This window comes from Oncorhynchus masou, chromosome 27, assembly GCF_036934945.1.
Source record: "Oncorhynchus masou masou isolate Uvic2021 chromosome 27, UVic_Omas_1.1, whole genome shotgun sequence".
In the NCBI taxonomy this organism is placed as follows: Eukaryota; Metazoa; Chordata; class Actinopteri; order Salmoniformes; family Salmonidae; genus Oncorhynchus; species Oncorhynchus masou.
In genome coordinates this window covers 28796526-28821208 of record NC_088238.1, presented here as the reverse complement: position 1 = coordinate 28821208, position 24683 = coordinate 28796526, and the positions used below count along the sequence as shown (strand labels likewise).

At 46.3% G+C, this 24683-nt stretch overlaps 1 long non-coding RNA gene across 1 annotated transcript in view; it reads left to right on the top strand.

Moving 5' to 3' along the window:
* LOC135515956 (uncharacterized) overlaps positions 1 to 24683 on the top strand; it is a 90520-nt gene that overhangs the window by 44353 nt on the left and 21484 nt on the right. The window lies entirely within an intron of this gene.

Below are 24683 nucleotides of genomic sequence, written 5' to 3'. Positions count from 1 at the left end.
AATAGAGGAGGAACACTGTGATGACAATAAGGACAATTAAGACAGGACATGTGGATGGGGCTCAAGAATGGACAGAAGGACAAAGAGGACAGTGCTGAGGGACAGTAGGGGAGATGTTGACTGTGAACTGCAGACAGCGAGACAAGAGGGAAGAGAACTTAAGTAGGTACTGTCGGGACACACAGGGGCTATGGGGATAGTGGAGTGGGACAGTACATAAGGGGCTATGGGGACAGGACATAGGGGATAGGGTCCATCCTGGGCCAGATGGAGAGGTCTTTGTGTGTCAGAGGAACAACAATAGAGGGCCAGCTGAGAGAACTGCCCTGACCACTGGTCCTCAGAGAGCAGACTACACACACACACACACACACACACACACACACACACACACACACACACACACACACACACACACACACACACACACACACACACACACACACACACACACACACACACCGTGGTGTGTCACTGCTGTCTCTTCAGCTGCCAACGCGGCCAGCCGGAAAGCTCTGTCCCCAAATCAGATAGTTTTTCTGTCAGATCCACTAGAGTGCTACGCCTCACAGGGCATGATATTGTCTGACATATTGGTTAGCTCCTCTCCCTCTATACCTCTTTCTCTCCCTCTTTCCCTCTGTCCCCATTGCTCTTTCTCTCTCTGTCCAGGAAACAAAGCCACACATGGAGACCTAGAATGGAGTGGTTGGTGCAGTTTCACAAAATATTGTACAATAATACACAATGAAGTGTAACTGGGCTAGGCTAAGAGGTCAGTGGATTGAAATTGACTGAGTTTTTTAGTTTCTTGTTGTTGTGTGCATGATGTACACCACCTGAGCCTTTATGCTATGGGTTTCCCTCTTCACTGCTACCCTGACTGTTTTATTCTAGGTCTGTTACGGTCTCCCTCTCTCTCTCTCTCTCTCTCTCTCTTTCTTTGTCTCTTTCTCTGTCTCTCTCTGTTGCTCTCTTACGGTCTCTCTCTCTCTCCTTCCCCCCCCTCTCTCTCTCTCTCTCTCTCTCTCTCTCTCTCTCTCTGTCTCTGTCTCTGTCTCTGTCTCTCTCTCTGTCTCTGATTTAGAATGTGTCCAGAAGCAGCAGGAAACAGTGCTGTGGAGCAGGAAGTAGTTGGGCTGTAAAGTTGTTTAAGAACTAGTGACCCTCTTGACTTCTAGATGTAACATCCTCTTCCTGACTCCCTAAAGCCCTGATGTCCACGTATAACTGTGTGTGTGTGTGTGTGTGTGTGTGTGTGTGTGTGTGTGTGTGTGTGTGTGTGTGTGTGTGTGTGTGTGTGTGTGTGTGTGTGTGTGTGTGTGTGTGTGTGTGTGTGCGCGTGCAATACTGCCCGCCCTACTTGTTACGATTCCATCTATGTATATCTGTGTGTGTAGCAGCTGACGATAGAAACAGATAGAGTGGCTGATGGAGGTTGTGAGCTCTTGGGTGTTTAAGCTGAGGAGATGAATGACTGTCCTGCACTGGACCCTGTATATACCACACACACACACACAAACACACACATCCCCATCTCTGTGTATACCAGCCGTCAGTTCTTCAGTGGCTGGTAACAAAGGGTGTGTTTAGCCCAGGGTAGCAGTGTAAATACATGGAGAGTAATGGAGGTGATTGTACTGCAGTTGTATACAGCAGACAGAGTGAGTAGGACAGAGCCTTTTAACTGGGCTCATGGCCCCTGGAATAACACACTGAGGGATACGCTACCCATCGCACGTCCACCTACTGCAGGCCTGTCCAGGGGCTGCCTCCCAAATGGGACTCTATTCCCTGTATGGTGCACTTTGAATGTAGTGCACTGTGTAGAGAATAGGGTGCCAATTGGGACACGTACAGACTGCCTACTGACCTCTAAGACAGGGCTTTTACTGAACAGTGGAGGAATAGTACCTGTAGAATAATTATGGGACTGTAATTGCAGCATAATAACAGTAGGATTGTTATGGTTAATGTCACTCACTGTTTGGTGTGTGGCCTCACACACACACACACACACACACACACACACACACACACACACACACACACACACACACACACACACACACACACACACACACACACACACACACACACACACACACACACACACACACACACACACACACACACACACACACACACACACACACACACACTCCCTCCACAGGCTGCAGTGGGAACACATCATCTGTCACCCAGACCTTCTCAGTGGGCGACAGATTGTCCTGGCGGTATACCTCATAGTCCCTTATGTGTGTGTTCCTTATAGTCTCCTGTGTGTGTGTGTGTGTGTGTGTGTGTGTGTGTGTGTGTGTGTGTGTGTGTGTGTGTGTGTGTGTGTGTGTGTGTGTGTGTGTGTGTGTGTGTGTGTGTGTGTGTGTGTGTGTGTGTGTGTGTGCGTGTTCCTTATAGTCTCCTGCATGTGTGTGTTTTCCTTATAGTATTGTGTGTGTGTGTGTGTTCCTCATAGTCCCCCAGCACGCTCAATATGTTGATTGTATTCCCTTATGTGTGTGTGTGTCCCAGCATGCCCAATATGTCCGTTATATTCCCAGTATGAGTCTTCCCAGGAAGCCCAGTGACAGAGGCCAGAGCCATGTTGAGGGTACGTGTAATCCAATTGTAAGTGGTGTATTGGCAGTGCACTGTGTAACTACCTAGAGTCTGTTAGTTAGCATAGCACATCATGTAGTGGCAGAAAAGCCCTGTTTGAAACAGGCAATACCCAGCCTGTAGGGCCAAGTTGAGGACGAGACCCATCCATCAATCAGAAGACCAGGTTATTTATACAATGCACGCTCACTCGAGCATACACACACACACACACACACACACACACACACACACACACACACACACACACACACACACACACACACACACACAGGAGACTATAAGGAACACACACACACAGAACAAATAAATCCAACATCAATGGATTTCCCAGCACACGTTCAGAACAGCTGACGGCCAGTTTTTAACCTGAAGCCCGGGTCAGTGTGTGATCAACCCAACCCTCATAACCATCATAAATAAGTCAAATAAAATAAATCCGCACATCAATTAAACATCAATACGGCTCCATTCTATAGCTAAATATAATAGAGCATTCAGAGTGATGTTCAATAACCCAGCACCGCCTGGCGTGCAACACTTTCAAGAGTGTTCATAAATAAACATTACCTGGTTTTTGGTTTGTTCTCCTTCGGTGAGAAAAATCTCTCTATCCCTCCCTCCCTCTGTGTGTGTGTGTGTGTGTGTGTCTGTGTGTGAGTGTACAGAGTATTGTATTCTTCATTCGGTATAGCTCCCCTCCTGTGTGTTAATGGAAAGATTATCCCTCTGAGGCTCTCTCTCCTTGATATCAGAGCGAGAACGAGGAAAACAGAGAACAGGTAGTTTGATTATCATCCACCTCTCTGCGTGGTTGGGTGATATCCAATTAGGATCGTTAAACAACAAAACACAACCATCAGTGGGAGAATTGTTAGAATACAACCGATCGTTTAATAGAATACTCTGGAGGTACTTATATGTACTGCCTCCTAGTATTCTCTCTTCTCTTTAGTTGACTAATTATCTGTGATTATAGTGTCTCATGAGAAACATTAATACTCTATAAGCTGGTAAATACATAACTTATCACTTAAGAGACGGGTGTCTATTAGCATGTAATAATGTGGTCTAAAATGGATACTTAGTAGTGTTTATAAACATGTAAAAACATCATCAACATGTGTTCATTTTCATATAATAACCAATTCCCGGCGATGTAACCAATGAGAAGCAAGAGTCTTGTGTGATATATAAATAAAATTATAAATAAATAAAATTTGATTTGATTTGATAATTGCCTCGACACGCTTTCCGCGCTCTCTCTATCTCTCACTCCCTCTCTCTCTCGCTCTCTCTCAGTTTCTCTCACTATCTCTCTCTCAATATCTCTCTCACTATCTCTCTCAATCTCTCTCTCTCTCTCAATATCTCTCTCAATATCTCCCACTGTCTCTCTCTCAATCTCTCTCTCTCCATCAATATCTCTCTCTCAATATCTCTCTATTTCTCTTTCTCAATCTCTCTCTCTCTCTCTCTCTCTCTCTCAATATCTGTCTATCTCTCTCTCAATCTCTCTCTCAATATCTCTCTCTCTCAATCTCTCTCTCTCTCTCTCAATATCTCTCACTATCTATCTCTCAATCTCAATATCTCTCACTATCTATCTCTCAATCTCTCTCTCAATATCTCTCTCTCCCTCTCTCTCTCTCTCAATATATCTCTCTCAATACCTCTCAATCGCTCTCTCTCTAAATCTCTTTCTCTCTCAATATCTCTCACTATCTATCTCTCAATCTCTCTCTCAATATCTCTCTCTCTCTCTCTCCCTCTCTCTCTCTCTAAATATATCTCTCTCAATACCTCTCAATCGCTCTCTCTCTCTCTCTAAATCTTTCTCTCTCAATATCTCTCACTATCTCTCCCTCAATCTCTCTCTCAATATCTCTCTCTCTCTAAATATCTCTCTCACAATACCTCTCAATCGCACTCTCTCTCTAAATTTCTCTATCTCTATATCTCTCTCTCTCTCAATCTCTCTCCCTCTCTCTCTCTCTCTCCATCTATCTAAGTGTACCGTGTGGTGAGCTGGGACCTCCTTACCACACAGTGTGATTAAACGCTCTGTGATTTGTAATGGAATCTAAAACCATTAACTCAACATGCAGATACAAACGTCTCTGCCGGGATGGAATGTGAGGGCATATTGTGTGAGTGCCATGTCGAGAAGGAATTTAATCAAATTGTGTGTGTGAGTGAGGAGGGGGGAGGATGTTGCATAGAACCAAATGGAATGTGACATCTCATATTTGGGTTTTCACTATCTGTTAGATAGAGACCTAGATCAGTGAACACAATTGAATGGTTACATTATATCGATGGTATTCACCTCTTGAATATAGGCCTACATATTCAGACACAAACGAGTGTGTGGTTGTTTAGTGTGTGTCTGAACCAGAGCAGCTCCATTGGCTCGGTCGGGGGTGTTTCCACCCAAGCAGAGAGGAGCGGCTGCAGTCATCATCACCTCTAATTCCATAGAGACACAAAGAGCACCCAGGCATTGTCTCTCTCTCTCTGTGTGTGTGTGTGTGTGTGTGTGTGTGTGTGTGTGTGTGTGTGTGTGTGTGTGTGTGTGTGTGTGTGTGTGTGTGTGTGTGTGTGTGTGTGTGTGTGTGTGTGTGTGTGTGTGTGTGTGTCAGTCCCCCGTGAGGCCTGGGGGTTACAGGCAGCTTGGTGACAGTGCAGATGGGATAACATATGACATGAGAGGGTGTGTGTGTGAATGTGTGTGTGTGGGGCGGGACAGTGAGGGTCCATCTGGACTCCTCTGATCCGCCAGGGCTCCCTCTGCTCCTCTACTGAGCTGGGGAGAGAGGACAGCCTCAGACCCTGATCCACCATCCACCATCACAGACCTCCAGGAGGGAGGGACACAGAAAAACATGGCCATGCAGCCACACTAACAACAGACCATAATGCATCCATTTTTTGTTGTACCCTTACAGTGTTTGTAGGCGTAGGTGGTCAGTGTGTCCTTTTTCTGTTTGTATAGTTGAATAGTACACTGTATATTCCATAGTGTTGATACTATAGCGTTCATTGGCTCAGTTCCCTCACGGTAGTATTTGTTCTGGTTGGCTTGTCAGCAGAGAACTGGAGAGAAGAGGAGAGGATGCAGGCTGTGTGTGTAGTGTGGATGAGAGAGCGACTGGACTGGAGGGACTGAGAGAGCGGTCTGTTCTAGGGCCTGTGGCCAGGGCCTGGATAGAGGGAAAGAGCGAGGGAGTGAGGGAGAGAAAGAAATGGGAGGGAGGATGAGGTAGGGGAAAGAGTGATAGAGAGTGTCAGCAAAACAATGCAGTCAGCGGGGTCCCTCTGTCCAATTACAGTGAGACGGGGACGCTAAAGAGGAATTAATGACGGTTGACAAGTGCAATTAATAATTAAAGCAGAGCCGCGAGTCATGCAGCTAGCATATGACAATAGCAAAGGTTACTGTATCTGACAGATTGGCCTCGCGTGTTTACCACTCTCTCTCTCTCTCTCTCTCTCTCTCTCTCTCTCTCTCTCTCTCTCCTACCCCCTCTCTTTTGGTATTTCTCTTTCTGTCACTCAGTCTCTCTGTCATCCCCCCTCTCTCTTTCTGTGTACCATGACCTGTAATTTTGGCACTTACATCTACACCCCCTCCCCCTCCTTTCTCCTCTTCCCCTTTTCCTCTCTTTCACATCACATCAGTCCAGCTCTGTGACGCCCCCCCCCCTTAGTCCGTCCGTCTGCGGCATTATGAGTGAGACAGCTTTCAGGTGTTGACAAGCCTGTTTGAAATTCATGTGTTAGATGGTTTAGAGGAGGGGAGAGTGAGTGAGGGGGGAGTCGTGAGGGGGGGGCAGGGTGGGGGAGACAAGGGGCTGGGGCTGAAGCATCATTAGCATATCAAAGCTTGAAGCTCTGGGTCCTAATGGTAATTATGCTGCCCACAATTGGCGCTCGCTGGTTGGATCATAACAACAAAAAAATGGAGAGAGGGGGGTCTAGGGTTTTAGAATTGGCCGTGGCTTTCAGGTTATGTTAATACAGCTCATCTATTTAATTAGAGGCTGGCGCAGGGCTTTGTTTACATCTGACGTGCCTGTCTAGGGGAGAGAGAGGGGAGAGAGAAAGGGGAAGAAAGCAAAGCGCTTACAGTTCTCTGGTTGGTTGGTGGGATGGAGGATGGAGCGAGAGAGAGAGCGGTGAGAGCAACTGCGGTGGTTTGAGCCGTAATGAGGTCCGCTGTGGATGGACCTTTGATGGGCCTCCTGGCTCCTCCTCTCCCGGTTTCTCCCTGGAGTGGGCCGGAGACCAGGGAATAGGGCCGGAGCCAGGACTCACTGACTGACTGGCTGCACAAACCTGGCCAGCACCCTGCTTGCTCGCCGTGTGTGTGTGTGGTTTGTTCTTTTGAGTGTGTGTTCTTCTGGTGTGTGTGTCCTTTGGAGTGAGGAAGGGAGAGAGTGTATTTATGTGTGTCAGTGTATTTGTTTTCGCCTGTGTGTATGAGCATGGATGAGATGGAAGAGTTCTGATAGGTATAGTTCTGATGGCGATATCCAAGCTCACTTAGGGAAAGTGAGCATGAGAATGAGGAGTAGATGAGAGCAGCATGTCACAATAAGCCATCTTCCCTCTTCATCTATGTATGAAGTACAGTGTTAGGGCAACAGTCAGCACTAGATTGGATATTGCATGTGACTGACACAGAGTAGAATAAGCATGTGTATTACCGCTCAATACTACCATCATTACACTACGAGAAAAACTGGTTCAAGTGGGGGGCAATGGTTGCAAAATGGTATTGTGTGTTCACGATTGAGCACAAGAAAGGAAGTGAGGTGATGGAGAGAAAGACAGGACTGGTAGGTCGTCGAGGTGGCGACAAAGTGGATAGAGGCCATCGTACGGGCTCCTGAACAATTCTGCTATTTTGTTTGAAACGCTGATTTTGCACATAATGTCTCCTCCAATATTCCGCATGACCGAAAACAGCTTCTGGACATCAGAACAGTGATCACTATCCTCAGTTAGGACAGAAGATTATACTTGAGTCGAATGAGTCGGCAGCTCTGGACTCTCGGGTTACTGCAGACCAGGCCCTAAATCCCGGGAGTTGAGAAAGAGGCAGGCGAGCCAGGGTCCTGACAAGACTACGTGGGAGAGCACATAGACTGCCATTGACCTTTGTTCTATTGGTGAACGTGCAGTCATTTGAGAACAAACTGGAAGCTCCGTTCGAGACTATCCTATCAACGGGACCTAAAAAACAGTATTATCCTATGTTTCTCAGTGTAGTGGCTGAACGAAGACATATACGTACATCTCGCTGGTTTTTCTATGCCTCGTCAAGACTGGACGGCAGACTCAGGTAAGACGTAGGGAGGAGGCGTTTGTCTCTTTGATAATAATAGCTGGTGCGTGCAATCTCTGAAATTATGGAAGTCTTGAGTTTTTGCTCACCTGCGGTAGAATACCTCATGATAAGCTGGAGACTGTACAATTTACCAAGAGCTTTCATCTGTTTTTTTCCCCGTTTACCACCATAAACCGATGCTGGCACTAGGACCGCACTGAACGAGGGCTCTGTTGTCCCTCCATCAGGACCTAATGGGAAACTCAGGGCTCTGTTGTCCCTCCATCTCGTAATGGCCTGGTACTCAGGGCTCTGTTGTCCCTCCATCAGGTCCTAATGGGCTGGTACTCAGGGCTCTGTTGTCCCTCCATCAGGTCGTAATGGCCTGGTACTCAGGGCCATGTTGTCCCTCCATCAGGTCCTAATGGCCTGGTACTCAGGGCTCTGTTGTCCCTCCATCAGGTCGTAATGGCCTGGTACTCAGGGCCATGTTGTCCCTCCATCAGGTCCTAATGGCCTGGTACTCAGGGCTCTATTGTCCCTCCATCAGGTCGTAATGGCCTGGTACTCAGGGCCCTGTTGCCCCTCCATCAGGTCCTAATGGCCTGGTACTCAGGGCCCTGTTGTCCCTCCATCAGGTCCTAATGGCCTGGTACTCAGGGCTCTGTTGTCCCTCCATCAGGTCCTAATGGCCTGGTACTCAGGGCTCTGTTGTCCCTCCATCAGGTCCTAATGGCCTAGTACTCAGGGCTCTATTGTCCCTCCATCAGGTCCTAATGGCCTGGTACTCAGGGCTCTATTTCCCTCCATCAGATCGTAATGGCCTGGTACTCAGGGCTCTATTGTCCCTCCATCAGGTCCTAATGGCCTGGTACTCAAGGCTCTATTGTCCCTCTATCAGGTCCTAATGGCCTGGTACTATTGTCCCTCTAACCACTCTGAAATCAATGCAAATGAAATCGAAAATTACATCAAAAACGTATCATCAAAACAGTATGTGCTTTTAAAACTCACCTCACTGTGATTGATCAATTTGAAGAAAGAGGTTCAACAACAGGTTAAAACTGAGTGGAAAAACACGTTTGTTTTGGATGTTGTTTCAAAGCACACAATGAAAAAAACACAATGAAACACAATGAAATGGACAGCGCTTTTAGGGTGATGTTTAATTCAAAACACCCATAGACATATTAGAGCTTATGCGTACTCTCACCACATATGCTGCTGGGACTGTCCATTATCAGTCCTGTAAGTCACTTTACCCGTACCTATATAAACATAGCTACCTCAATTACCTTGTACCCCATGCACATCGACACGGTACTGGTATTCCCTTAATATAGCCATTGTATTTTTACTCCCTGTGTATAGCCATGTTATTTCAACTACCTGTGTATAGCCATGTTATTTTGACTACCTGTGTATAGCCATGTTATTTTGACTCCCTGTATATAGCCATGTTATTTTGACTACCTGTGTATAGCCAGGTTATTTTGACTCCCTGTATATAGCTATGTTATTTTGACTCCCTGTGTATAGCCATGTTATTTTGACTCCCTGTATATAGCCATGTTATTTTGACTCCCTGTATATAGCCATGTTATTTTGACTCCCTGTATATAGCCATGTTATTTTTTGAGCCATGTTATTTTGACTCCCTGTATATAGCCATGTTATTTTGACTGACCCTGTATATAGCCATGTTATTTTGACTCCCTGTGTATAGCCATGTTATTTTATTTAGCCATGTTATTTTGACTCCCTGTATATAGCCATGTTATTTTGACACATGTTATTTTGACTCCCTGTATATAGCCATGTTATTTTTCACTGTGACATAGCCATGTTATTTTGACGCCGATAGAGATGTTATTTTAGGAAACTATGCAGTATTTTTTTTCATGTATTATTTCTTACATTGTTACCCCAGGAATTCTTAAGTGTTATTACATACAGCCGGGAAGAACTATTGGATATAAGAGCAACATCAACTTACCAACATTACGATCAAGAATACAACTTTCCCAAATCAGATCCTCTCTTTGGACCACCACCCAGGACAATGGACCTAATCCCAGCAGCTGACCGAAAACAACGGTGACACAGAAGGGGCAGACGGAGCGGTCTTCTGTTATTTTGGCTCCCTGTATATAGCACACCGCCCACCGACTCCCGAGTATACCATGCCAATGTTGAGTCTCTCGACAACAAGGTAGACGTATATAGCCAGGGTTTATTTCCAGAGAGACAAAGATTAACGCCGACAGAGATAAACATGTTCTGTGACGAGGAAGCCATGTTATTTTGATTAATAACCATGGTTATTTTAACAACATACATATAACTCAAGTTATTCTGTTCACCTGTTCATCAAGTTTGCAGATGCCACATAGCCAGTAGTGGGCTTGATAACCAATTTTGACACGTTATTGACAATCTACAGGGACATGATGGCGCCGACAGTGATGGTGTCAGGAAAACAACCTCTCACTTAGGAAACAAAACAAAGGAGATGATCGTGGACTTCATTGAAACAGCAGAAAGCGCACCCTATCCACATCGGGAAGAACTATTGGATATAAGGACAGCAGTGGAGAAGGTGAAAAGTTTTAAGTTCCTAGGTGTACACATCACAGACAAACTGAAATGGAGGCCTAATCCCACAGCTGACACAAACAGTGTAGTGAAGAAGGGGCAGATGGAGCGTCTTCTGTTCAACCTCAGGAGGCTGAAGAAATTTGGCTTGTCACCCAAAACTCTGACTAACTTCTACAGATGCACAGTCGAGAGCATCCTGTCGGTCTGTATCACCGTCTGGTACGGCAACTGCACCGCCCTCAACTGTAAGGCTCTCCAGAGGGTGCTGCGGTCTACACAACGCATCATCGGGGGCAAACTACCTGCCCTCTATGACACCTACATTGCCCGTGGTCACAGGAAGGCCGTAAAGATCATCAGGGGCAACATCCACCCGAGCCACTGCCTGTTCACCCCGCTATCATCCAGAAGGCGAAGTCAGTACAGGTGCATCAAAGCTGGGACCGAGAGACTGAAAAACAGCTTCTATCTCAAGGTCAACAGACTGTTAAATAGCCATCACTAACTCAGAGAGGCTGCTGCCTACACTGAGACCCAATCACTGGACACTTTAATAAATGGATCACTAGTCACTTTAAACAATGCCACTTTAAATATGTTATGTACTTGAGTGAAGACCCAAAAGCGGTTTTAACAGAAAACAGAGTTCTTTAATGAAAAACAGGAATGGCATAAATCCTCTTCCAACGTTGACAATGGAACAAAAAGAACGTAGTATAGTGCAGGATGCACCTGCACAGGCAGACTCAACAGGATAGGACAAGGTGGAAGCACAACGAGACGACAGCTTGCTTCTATGACATCAAAAACACAAACAAGAATCAGACCCTGAAAGTAGCAGGAACAGAGAGAGAAATAGAGACCTAATCAGAGGGGGAAGAGAGAACAGGTGTGAAAGAGTGAATGAGCTAGTTAGGGGAGATGTAGAACAGCTGAAGAATGAGAGACAGAGAAGGTAACCTAAAAATACCAGCAGAGAGAGACAGAGTGAAGAGAAAGGACAGGAACAGACATAACAAGACATGACAAAATAATGCCACTTTAATAATGTTTACATATCTTACTTTACTCATATCATATGTACAGTATATACTGTATTTCATATCATCTACTGCACCTTGCCTATACCTCTCGGCCATCGCTCATCCATATATTTATATGTACATATTTTCCATCACCCCTTTAGATTTGTGTGTATTAGGTAGTTGTTGGGGAATTGTTAGATTACTTGTTAGATTTGTGTGTATTAGGTAGTTGTTGGGGAATTGTTAGATTACTTGTTAGATTTGTGTGTATTAGGTAGTTGTTGGGGAATTGTTAGATTACTTGTTAGATTTGTGTGTATTAGGTAGTTGTTGGGGAATTGTTAGATTACTTGTTAGAATTTTGTTAAGTAGGTAGTTGTTGGAGAGTTGTTAGATTACTTGTTAGATTTGTGTTCAGTAGGTAGTTGTTGGGGAATTGTTAGATTACTTGCTAGATTTGTGTTTAGGAGGTAGTTGTTGGGAATTGTTAGATATTACTGCACTACACTCGCATTAACATCTGCTAAGCATGTGTATGTGACATATACGATTTGATTTGCATGTATCTATTACTCCTGTTTCATTTTTAAATCTTTGTCTTTAATTCTGCATAGTTGGAAAAGGACTTGTAAGTAAGCATTTCACTGTTAGTCTACACCTGTTGTTTACGAAGCAAATAAAATGGAGTTGATTTGAGGAAGAGAGTGTTGTGATGGTTAAAAGAGTCTTTAGGTCAGCTCAGAGCCAACCCTGTGTGAAAACTACCTCATTAATAAACAGAGAGAGATGGAGAGCGAGAGAGGCGAGGAGAGAGAGAAAGATGGGGAGAGAACGAGGTTGAGAGAGGTGGGGAGAGAGAGAGAGAGAGTGAGAGAGAAAGAAGAGATTTGCAAGAGCGCGAGAGAGAGGGAACAGGCCTCCTGCGATCACGCTGTTTAACAACAGCGCTCGAGAGACCCGAGACTGCAACGTCCACGCAACGGCTGTGCAATGTCTGCTCAACGTCTGTGCCGTGGACGAGAATGGAAGAGAAACAGACAGGCTGTGTCTCAACTGACACCCCTAGTCTCCATTCTCCTCGGCCAGGTCTCCATTGTTGAAAAGGTCTTCTGACCTCAATGTGACTTCCTGGATAAATAATGAAGGAATAATTGTTCACTAATGTTGACCAGAGCACGCACAATTCCATCACAGCAGTTCATGATAAATTCTGTCTTGACAATAGTATTACTACACTTTGTTGCTGAAGTCTAGTGGAGGTTTAATGCAGTGTGATTGTTTTTGATGGCCTTTGTGTTCGTGTGTTGTCTGCTGGAAGGGGTTAGAGTGCAGGAGGCATCCGCAGATTTCTGACAGCTAAATTAGGGTCTCTGTAGGAGGATAACAGTGAACAGACTCCTGTCCTCTTTTTCTCTCCTCCCACCGTCCTTCCTTCCTCCTTTCCCCTCACAGTGTATTTGAGTGCATCAGACACTCACACCTGCATGTGGCCTCGAGAACTGCCATGGCGTCACCTCGTAAGTGAGACGAGGAGCTTCTGACACCAATAACCTCCGAGTCTGTTAGCACTGCTGGACCACATGGCTTATAGGGATGGAGGGGTGGAGGAAACATGGGAGAGTGGGAACAAGAGTAGGTTGAAATAGAGAAAGTGATTAAAACAAAAACGAATAAATACAACAACAACAACAAATATAATTGCCCCCCTTACACTCAGTACCTGGTTGTGCCACCTTTAGTGACTTGGGTCCCAGTATGCCTGGTGAAAACCACACACTGCATTCCACAGTAAGAACCTTACATCAACGGTCAAGCATGGTGGTGGTAGTGTGATGGTTTGCGGATGCTTTACTGCCTCAGGACCTAGACAACTTGCCTTAATAGAAGGAACCATGAATTCTGCTCTGTATCAGAGAATTCTACAGGAGAAAGTCAGGCCATCTGTCTGTGAGCTGAAGCTGAAGCGCAGCTGGGTCATGCAGCAAGACAATGATCCAAAACACACAATCAAGTCTACATGAAAATGGCTAAAAAGCAACAAATTTGAAGTTTTGGAATGGCCTAGTCAAAGCCTAGACCTAATCCCAATTGAGATGTTGTGGCAGGACTTGAAAACCCATAAATGTGGCCGAGTTAAAGCAGTTCTACACGTAAATGTGGGACAAAATTCCTCCACAGCGATGTGAGAGACTAATCAACAACTACAGGAAGCGTTTGGTTGGAGTCACACATGTTGTTTTTCAACCAGTTTTTGAGTGTAAGGGGGAAATGACTTTTTCACGTAGCGGCATTGGATGTCGCATAACTTTGTTTTTGAAATAAATTAAATAAGTATGTGATTGTTTTTTATTATTATTATTTGTTCACTCAGGTTCCCTTTATTTAATTATTAGGTTTTGGTTGAAGATTTGATAAAATTCAGTATAAAAAATATGCAAAAGTAGAGAAAATTAGAAAGGGGGCAAAATATTATTTCACAGCACTGTACCATGAGGCAGATGCATTGAAAATGGATGGTAATTATATTGGTGAACCTCCCTCTAAGCACATGTTAGTTGTTCCTCTGCTATCAGTACAAAGATCAGACATTTTGATTTTCTTTCTAGAATGTCTCTTTAAAAAATATCCCTCTCTCCATCTGGTTGGTCACAAATAGGTGTGTGTGCCTGTGCTTGTGTGTGTGTCCACGTGTGTTTTACCTCTTCTCTTATCATACCGGGCTCAGGTGTTCCAGCGGGTCTGGAACATTCCAACAGGTGTTCCCTTGATCCAGTCAGAAACAGAGGAGACCCATTGCTGGATTCAGATAAGAACCCTTACAGACGGACAACTCCATGATAGAATCTACTGCAGAAAGAACCGCAGCCAAGTTCAACAACGGAAGTATTCTTTGTCAAAATGAAGAGCTGCGTTGCGTTTCTAAATCTGGTACACCTTGTGCACTTTGAATTGACTTATCAAATACATCTGGACACGCATTAAAGAAGAACAAATCGGTGCAGAACCATAAATGTCTTTCCAATGACATGTTTGTAAAGCGACAAACTTGACTGCTACCTTGTTACGCTTTTAAAAATGGCTTTGGCTCAAAGGAAAGGATTTATTTACGAAGATGTGTCGATTTTTACTTTTTGCCTGGCGTGCCGCAAAGTCTTACCGCCTATAAACTGAACCCACGTGAATGTGAAGGATCTGAGCGATGATAGTTTCTGTAAAGAGTCACGAGGAGGAAAATCCAACACACAGCAAAACACAGCTCAGTAATAGATGGGTTGTGAAGAGGTAAGATTGAAGCATTTCCACTTTACCAGCGTAAGACCTTCACTTGTAGTTCTCTCTGTTCCGTTGTAGCTCTGCCGGGCCCATAAGTACCGTGTAATCTTCACTACACTTCTAATACACTGTCTGACTCTGTGCCAAATGGCACCCTATTCCTGATATAGTGCACTACTTTTAACTAGAGCCCTATGGGGCCTGGTCAAAAGTAGTGCACTATGAAGGGAATAAGGTGTATTTTGGGATGAAGGCTATGATTCTGTTCAGGTCACGGGGGTTTCAATCCTGACTAGTTTGGTCTAAGATCTGAGAGTTTTCTCCCTCCCACTCAGACAAGAGTTTAAGATGCAAGGACGGAATCTCTTGTTCTAGTTCAAAACAAATCAAGAACTGTAGCTAGATAATGTGACAAGACTTATAAGCCGGTTGAACAAGATCATCTTGTCTTGTACAAATGTGGGACTTTTTCATTACATGGACTTGAATTCCTTCTGAAGTATGTTTTGTTATATCCCCCAAATCTCACTTGTTCTTGTCAGTGTGCATCAAAACATGTTGAAGGGAGATTTTTGAAAATGGCCTATGGCCTATGGGTGTCTGTGAAATGTGTCAAATCTTCGAACGTTTTGTGTTGAATAAGCCTAGATTATATTGCTTTTATCACTTTCCTAGTTCCTCTCTTCCCGGGCCCATTCTGGCCTCCATTTCACATCCCTCCTCCTCTGCTTGTATTTGGCAGTTAATTAAAGAGGGTTACCTGTACATGTTTCCTGTGCTCGTTCGATAAAGAGAGTATGTGTAAAGGATAGGGCATGCATCTTTCTGAAGGTCACCACCAATTGGCTCTTTTATTGTCCAGCACCGATAGAAAGAACTAACCAAGATATACCTTTCTCCATTTTGTCTTGTGAAAAGGATTCCAATCATATTTGATAGTGAACAGCCTCTCTGAGTTTGGACATATGAGTCAATGTCTGAGTCCCAAATGGCAGCCTACTGCGTCCCAAAATGGCACTCCATTCCCGATTTAGTGCACTACTTTTGAACAGACCCCTTTTTGGGTCCTTATCACAGGTAGCGCGTTAAAGGGTATAGGGTGCCATTTAGGATTCAGCCTATGTCTACACCTGAACAATATCTTCCATGGTCTCTGTGAAACAGAGCGTGTGAGTTTGCGCGGTTGTGTGTGTGGTCTTTGCCTCTGTTCCAAGGCGTCGATTATCCTCAGTCAAATCATCCAAATGAGTTCAGTGCTGGGTGGATGATGGAAGATGTGCAAAGCGGCTATTGAAAGGAGCGTGGTGTATTGTAACGTTGTGTGCAGTGGTAAAGGGGTATGGAGGGGCAGCTGAACACTCCCCTCCTGGGCTGATAATAGTTTGATTGTACAACCATTATGAGCCCAAGGACTCAGGGAAGGGCCTTTCAAACTGTGTGTGTGTGTGTGTGTGTGTTTAAGCACTCATCAACAGCTTCCTTCCCTCCCCAAGTCCCAAGGCTGTTGAACTTCAAAAATAAACTAAACTGAGCTACAGATATTTATCTATCTATGGAGTTATCGATTTATCCAATATTTTTCTCTTTCACGTTTACCCTCCTCTATCAGTCTCTTCTTTCTCGCCCTTTTCTCATTCCCTCTCGTATTGTGATGATCTTCCACTTCTTGTGACAATCTGACATCTTTAGTGAAGTCTAACACGTTTTGTGTAGGGTGAGAACAGAACAGAGAAGTATCAATGCTCTTTTATGTCCTGGAGGAAATATATGAGTCTTTCTCCAGTAATGAACCCTCTTTCAGGGCCCTGTAGAGACACATAGGGATGTATTGTCTTGGGTTCACACAGACACATCAAGGACCCAGGGTGCTTTGTGTTAGAACAAGTCATTTCTGTGAGCATTGATTTGGAATGAGGGATGAGAGCGTGAGAGAGTGTGAAAGAGAGAGAGAGAGAGAGAGAGAAACATATGAGTGTCTTAGAGGACTGAAAGTATTTAAGCACAGTAAAAGCTTTAGACACTTCTAAGTCAAGAGGCTTTATGCTTTATGTGTGGATGTGCATGATGCACGGTGTACATGTGTGTCTGTTGATACTGTACATGTGTGTTGATACACACTGGACAAAGTAGAGGAAGGTAAGGGGAGCTGGATATAATAGCTGAGGCACACACCTACTGTTATCACCATTACCATCGTTATTACCATTACCATCATTATTACCATTACCATCATTATTATCATTACCATCATTATAATCATTCTTCTCATTATTACCATTACCATCATTATTATCATTACCATCATTATTACCATTACCATCATTATTATCCTTACCATAATCTCAAAGACAGACATGCTCACCTATTGAGAACAGGGGATTGAGGCAGGGGTGGGGCGAAGGGAAGGAGAAAGAAAAGGGAAGAACAGGGGTGGGGCGAAGGGAAGGAGAAAGAAAAGGGAAGAACAGGGGTGGGGCGAAGGGAAGGAGAAAGAAAAGGGAAGAACAGGGGTGAGGGGGAGGAGAAAGAAAAGGGAAGAACAGGGGTGGGGCGAAGGGAAGGAGAAAGAAAAGGGAAGAACAGGGGTGGGGCGAAGGGAAGGAGAAAGAAAAGGGAAGAACAGGGGTGGGGCGAAGGGAAGGAGAAAGAAAAGGGAAGAACAGGGGTGGGGCGAAGGGAAGGAGAAAGAAAAGGGAAGAACAGACGGAGGACAGGAATATATGTGGGAAAGGGAAAGAGGAGACTTATGCAGAGTGAAAAGACGGGTTGGAGGGAACGAGTAGGAACGAGAGAGAGAGAGAGAGAGAAGAGAGAGAGAGAGAGAGAGAGAGAGAGAGAGAGAACCGAGAGGCGCTGAGCAAAGGAATATATCAGTATATATCTAGCTGTGATCATTATTGAGCTCTTGTAGTTGAGGTCGATGCCAACACGTCAGTGCTCTAGGACGGGCTCTTGTCAAGTTGTGGCAGCTCGCTGGGGAAGACACTGCCAGCCAGTGCCAACTGCCAACGCCGGAGAGATGCAGACAGGGAGAGGGAGGGATGATATGAAGTCAGATCATGGATTTAATTGTCTCTTTCTAATCAAATTAATTCGCACTCATAAGCTTGTCAGGAGCTGTGCTGATGATTGTCTTCTCTCCTTTTGTTTTTAACGCCCTCTTTCACCCTTCACGTGTTCACCCAAGCAGAAAGGGACCTCAGAGGCCTGTAGCTGCCGTGTATGACATGAGGAGTGTGTGAGTGTGGCAGGGAATGTTTGCGTGCTTGAGTGATCTAGTGTGTGTGTGTGGGGGGGGGGGGGAGGGGGGGTGTGCACATGCGTTTGTGTCTGTTTGCGCAAGAATGTGTGTGACTTATGAGCACAGACAGGCATGGAACAGAATGTTTCAGGGTGTTTAACATCTAACAGCGTGGAACAGCGTGTGTAAAATACCAGAACAAGAGTTCAATGAGAAAACAGAGGAAGGAGAACAAGAGAGAGTTGGTAAATAATTTATTTCCAGCTCTGGCTCAGGGCACGTCTTATTGTCACTGTGTAACAAGCACAAGGAAAGACCCACTCTGGTGTTATTAGTACTGAGGGTTGGAGAGAGGGAGAAGAGAGAGGGAGAAGAGAGAGGGATGAGAGAGAGGGAGAAGAGAGAGGGAGAAGAGAGAGGGATGCGAGAGAGGGATGCGAGAGAGGGAGAAGAGAGAGGGAGAAGAGAGAGGGATGAGAGAGAGGGAGAAGAGAGAGGGATGAGAGAGAGGGATGAGAGAGAGGGATGAGAGAGAAGGAGAAGAGAGAGGGAGAAGAGAGAGGGATGAGAGAGAGGGATGAGAGAGAGGGAGAAGAAAGAGGGAGAAGAGAGAGGGAGAAGAGAGAGGGATGAGAGAGAGGGATGAGAGAGAGGGATGAGAGAGAGGGATGAGAGAGAGGGAGAAGAGAGAGGGATGAGAGAGAGAGATAAGAAAGAGGGAGAAGAGGGATGGATGAGAGAGAGGGAGGAAAGAGAGGGATGAGGGAGGGAGAAGAGCTATGGATGAGAGAGGAGAAGAGAGATGGATGAGAGATGGATGAGAGAGGGTCGAGAGATGGATAAGATAGGGACAAGAGAAAGGGATGAGAGAGAGAGGGATGTGAGAGAGGGAGAAGATAGATGGATGAGAGGGAAAAGAGAGAGGGAGAAGAGAGATGGATGAGAGGGAAAAGAGAGAGAAGTAGAAGAGAGATGTATGAGAGGAAAAAGAAAGAGGGAGAAGAGAGATGGATGTGAGGGAAAAGAGAGAGGGAGAAGAGAGAGGAATGAGGGAGGGAGAAGAGCTATGGATGAGAGAGGAGAAGAGAGATGGATGAGAGAGGGACGAGAGATGGATAAGATAGGGACAAGAGAAAGGGATGAGAGAGAGAGGGATGTGAGAGAGGGAGAAGATAGATGGATGAGAGGGAAAAGAGAGAGAAGTAGAAGAGAGAGGAATGAGGAGAGGAGGAAAAGAGGATGGTAATGTCTTCTTTGATCCTCTCTCTTAGCCCTTCCAGCTCGGTCAGACTGAGCTGGAAGGGCCCTAAGCACAGGCCGTCAGTCAAGTGTGTGTGTATGGGTGTGTGTTGGAGACCCTAAAGACACAGAGCATCCACTCTGTAATGTAGCCCAGGTGGAGGCGCTAGCAAAGCGTTCACACAGTGAACCTCTGTCCTCCAAACACATACACACACATGCACACACATACACACACATGCACACACACTCTCCTCACTCTCCCTCAGTAGCTGTGTGTGTAGTCTGTGACGTGCTGTGTGTGGTAAATAGCTGGTTCTTTGTTAGAGGGGGCTTTGGGGCTGTCATTGTGTTGATTGTTTGGGGGAAGAGAAGAGAAGAGAGGACAGAGGAACAGAGAGAAGAGGCCTAGCTGGGCCTGGCAGCGAGGAGAGAGGAGAGAGGGGCCTGTCCTAATGACAGGAAGTGTTTAAAGTGGGAGCTGCATTTCATCTCTCTCTCAGCGGGGGCCGCTGGCCACAGACCCCCTTTGATCCGCACCGCGCCAGCACTGCTAGTTAATTAACAGACCTCTTATGACACACACACACAGGGTAGAAACACTCACGTGCACATAGGGAGAAAAGCACACACACACACAGACAGAAAGGCACGTACTCACACACACACACAAACATGAATGCACACGCGCACACACACACACACACACACACACACACACACACACACACACACACACACACACACACACGCACACACATGAATACACACGCACACACACAGAGAAAACGCATGAACACACACACATGGTTTCGCAATAACTCTCTAGGTCTGTTTCTACCATATAGGGACATGAACAGCAGTCTCTTCACGCCTGGTGTTTGGTTCACAGGGACCTCCAGAGGTTCCATCAGTACAGCTCTCTTCCCCCAGTGCTCTCTGTTTTAGCATCATTAGCGCTGTTCATTACCCTAGCCCTGCTGTAGCATTTAACTGCTATTACAAGTCATTTGTTAGCATTTACCTGCTAACTAGCTCTATGATTAATGCCATTTAATAAAGGCTAACACTCCAAACATGGCCAGAGCACTCCTATGATCTAAGAGAGGCCTTTTTAGGTCCAGCTCCTCTCTTTTCTGATTCTTGTGAGTAGCTATGAGTGGTTTTAGCTTAATGGCCGCAGCATTCGAAATAGCTTATTAGTGTTTTCACAAGTCACCGCTGCCTGCTCCTTGGTCGCAAAACCACCCGCTTGAGCCGTGCTTGAATCTAAGTGGAGACTGGGCCTTGGGTATCCCCCCAACAGACACACAGGGCAGGGCGCTTCACTCTGTACCCTAGCCTCTCAATTACCCAGCAGGCTTTTAGTGCCACTCCGCTCAACTACAGCAAATTACCCTGGACCCTGTCTCCACTTAGGGACGTGTGTGTGTGTGTGTGTGTGTGTGTGTGTGTGTGTGTGTGTGTGTGTGTGTGTGTGTGTGTGTGTGTGTGTGTGTGTGTGTGTGTGTGTGTGCGTGTGCGTGTGAGTGCGTGTGTTTGAGTGTGTGTGTGAATGAAGTGCCCTGTCCTCTTTCATTATACCCTGGTTCCTGTCTGGCTCTCATTGTCTGGTGTGTGATGCGTGTATTGCGTTTGTGAGTGCGTGTGTTTGATGTGTGTGTACTTGTGTGAATGAAGTGCCCTGTCCTCTTTCATTATACCACCCTGGTTCCTGTCTGGCTCTCATTGTCTGTCCACCACCACACTACCATCTCTCTGATCCTGCGTCTACCACCACCACAGAGAGCTACATCTCTCTGATGTACAGTGACACATCTCTCTGTCTACCACCACACTACCATCTCTCTGTGTCCATCACCACACTACCATCTCTCTGTACCATCTCTCTGTTACCACCACACTACCATCTCTCTGTCTACCACCACACTACCATCTCTCTGTTTGTACCATCTCCCTGTCCATCACCACACTACCATCTCTCTGTGTGTCTACCACCACACTACCATCTCTCTGTCTACCACCACACTACCATCTCTCTGTCTACCACCACACTACCATCTCTCTGTCTACCACCACACTACCATCTCCCTGCATCTACCACCACACTACCATGTCTACCACCACACTACCATCTCTCTGTGTGTACTTGTGTGTAATGCTACCATCCCTGACACGTCCATCACCACACTACCATCTCTCTGTCTACCACCACACTACCATCTCTCTGTATAATACCACACTACCACACACTACCATCTCTGTCTCCCGGCCTTTACCCCCTCACACACACTACCATCTCTCTGTCTACCATCTCCCTGTCCACCACCACACTACCATCTCTCTGTCTACCACCACACTACCATCTCTCTGTCTACCACCACACTACCATCTCTCTGTCTACCATCTCCCTGTCCACCACCACACTACCATCTCTCTACCACCACACTACCATCTCTCTGTCTACCACCACACTACCATACCACCACACTACCATCTCTGTCTACCACCACACTACCATCTCTCTGTCTACCACCACCACTACCACTACACTACCATCTCTCTGTCTACCACCACACTACCATCATCTCTGTCTACCACCACACTACCATCTCTCTGTCTACCACCACCACCACACTACCATCTCTCTGTCTACCACCACCACACTGTACCATCTCTCTGTCTACCACCACACTACCATCTCTCTGTCTACCACCACCACACTACCATCTCCCTGTCCACCACCACCATCTCTCTGTCTACCACCATCTCTCTGTCTACCACCACCACACTACCATCTCTCTGTCTACCACCACCACACTACCATCTCTCTGTCTACCACCACACTACCATCTCTCTGTCTACCACCACACTACCATCTCTCTGTCTACCACCACACTACCATCTCTCTGTCTACCACCACACCACCACCATCTCCCTGTCCATCTCTCTGTCACCACACTACCATCTCTCTGTCTACCATCTCTCTGTCTACCACCACACTACCATCTCTCTGTCACCACCACACTACCATCTCTCACCACCACTGTCCATCACCACATCATCTCTCTGTACCATACCACCACACTACCATCTCTCTGTCTACCACCACACTACCATCTCTCTGTCCACCACCACACTACCACCACACTACCATCTCTCTGTCCATCACCACCACACTACCATCTCTCTGTCTACCACCACACTACCATCTCTCCACCACACTACCATCTCTCTGTCTACCACCACACTACCATCTCTCTGTCTACCACCACACTACCATCTCTCTGTCTACCACCACACTACCATCTCTCTGTCTACCACCACACTACCATCTCTCTGTCTACCACCACACTACCATCTCTCTGTCTACCACCACCACCTACCACTCTCTGTCTACCACCACCATCTCTCTGTCTACCACCACACTACCATCTCTCTGTCTACCACCACACTACCATCTCTCTGTCTACCACCACCACCATCTCTCTGTCTACCACCCATCTCTCTGTCTACCACCACCACACTACCATCTCCCTGTCCATCACCACACTACCATCTCTCTGTCTACCATCTCTCTGTCTACCCACACTACCATCTCTCTGTCTACCACCACCACACTACCATCTCTCTGTCTACCACCACCACACTACCATCTCTCTGTCTACCACCACACTACCATCTCTCTGTCCATCACCACCACACTACCATCTCTCTGTCCATCACCACCACACTACCATCTCCATACCACCACACTACCATCTCTCTGTCTACCACCACACTACCATCTCTCTGTCTACCACCACACTACCATCTCTCTGTCCATCACCACACTACCATCTCTCTGTCTACCACCACACTACCATCTCTCTGTCTACCACCACACTACCATCTCTCTGTCTACCACCACACTACCATCTCTCTGTCTCACCACCACACTACCATCTCTCTGTCTACCACCACACTACCACCACTACCATCTCTCTGTCTACCACCACACTACCATCTCTCTGTCTACCACCACACTACCATCTCTCTGTCCACCACCACACTACCATCTCTCTGTCTACCACCACCACACTACCATCTCTCTGTCACCACACTACCATCTCTCTGTCTCACCACCACACTACCATCTCTCTGTCTACCACCACACTACCATCTCTCTGTCTACCACCACACTACCATCTCTCTGTCTACCACCACACTACCATCTCTCTGTCTACCACCACACTACCATACCACCACACTACCATCTCTCTACCACCACACTACCATCTCTCTGTCTACCACCACACTACCATCTCTCTGTCCACCACCACACTACCATCTCTCTGTCTGTCCACCACACACCACACTACCATCTCTCTGTCTACCACCACACTACCATCTCTCTGTCTCACCACCACACTACCATCTCTCTGTCCACCACCACACTACCATCTCTCTGTCTACCACCACCACCATCTCTCTGTCACACCACACCATCTCTCTGTCTACCACCACACTACCATCTGTCTACCACCACACTGTCCACCATCTCTCTGTCACCACACTACCATCTCTCTGTCCATCACCACCACACTACCATCTCTCTGTCCATCACCACCACCACCACTACCATCTCTCTGTCCATCACCACCACACTACCATCTCTCTGTCTACCACCACACTACCATCTCTCTGTCACCACCACACTACCATCTCTCTGTCCATCTCTCTGTCACCACCACACACACTACCATCTCTCTGTCTACCACCACCACACTACCATCTCTCTGTCTCACCACCACACACCATCTCTCTGTCTATCCACCACACTACCATCTCTCTGTCTACCACCACACTACCATCTCTCTGTCATCACCATCACCACACTACCATCTCTCTGTCCATCACCCACACTACCATCTCTGTCACCACCACACTACCATCTCTCTGTCCATCACCACACTACCATCTCTCTGTCTACCACCACCACACTACCATCTCTCTGTCTACCACCACACTACCACTCACCACACATCTCTCTGTCTACCACCACCACCACACTACCATCTCTCTGTCATACCACCACACTACCATCTCTCTGTCCACCACCACACTCCATCTCTCTGTCACCCACACTACCATCTCTCTGTCCATACCACCACACTACCACTCACCACCCATCTCTCTGTCCATCACCACACTACCATCTCTCTGTCCATCACCACCTCTGTCCATCACCACACATACCATCTCTCTGTACCACCACCACACTACCACCACCACCACACTACCATCTCTCTGTCTACCACCACACTACCATCTCTCTGTCCATCACCACCACACTACCATCTCTCTGTCCATCACC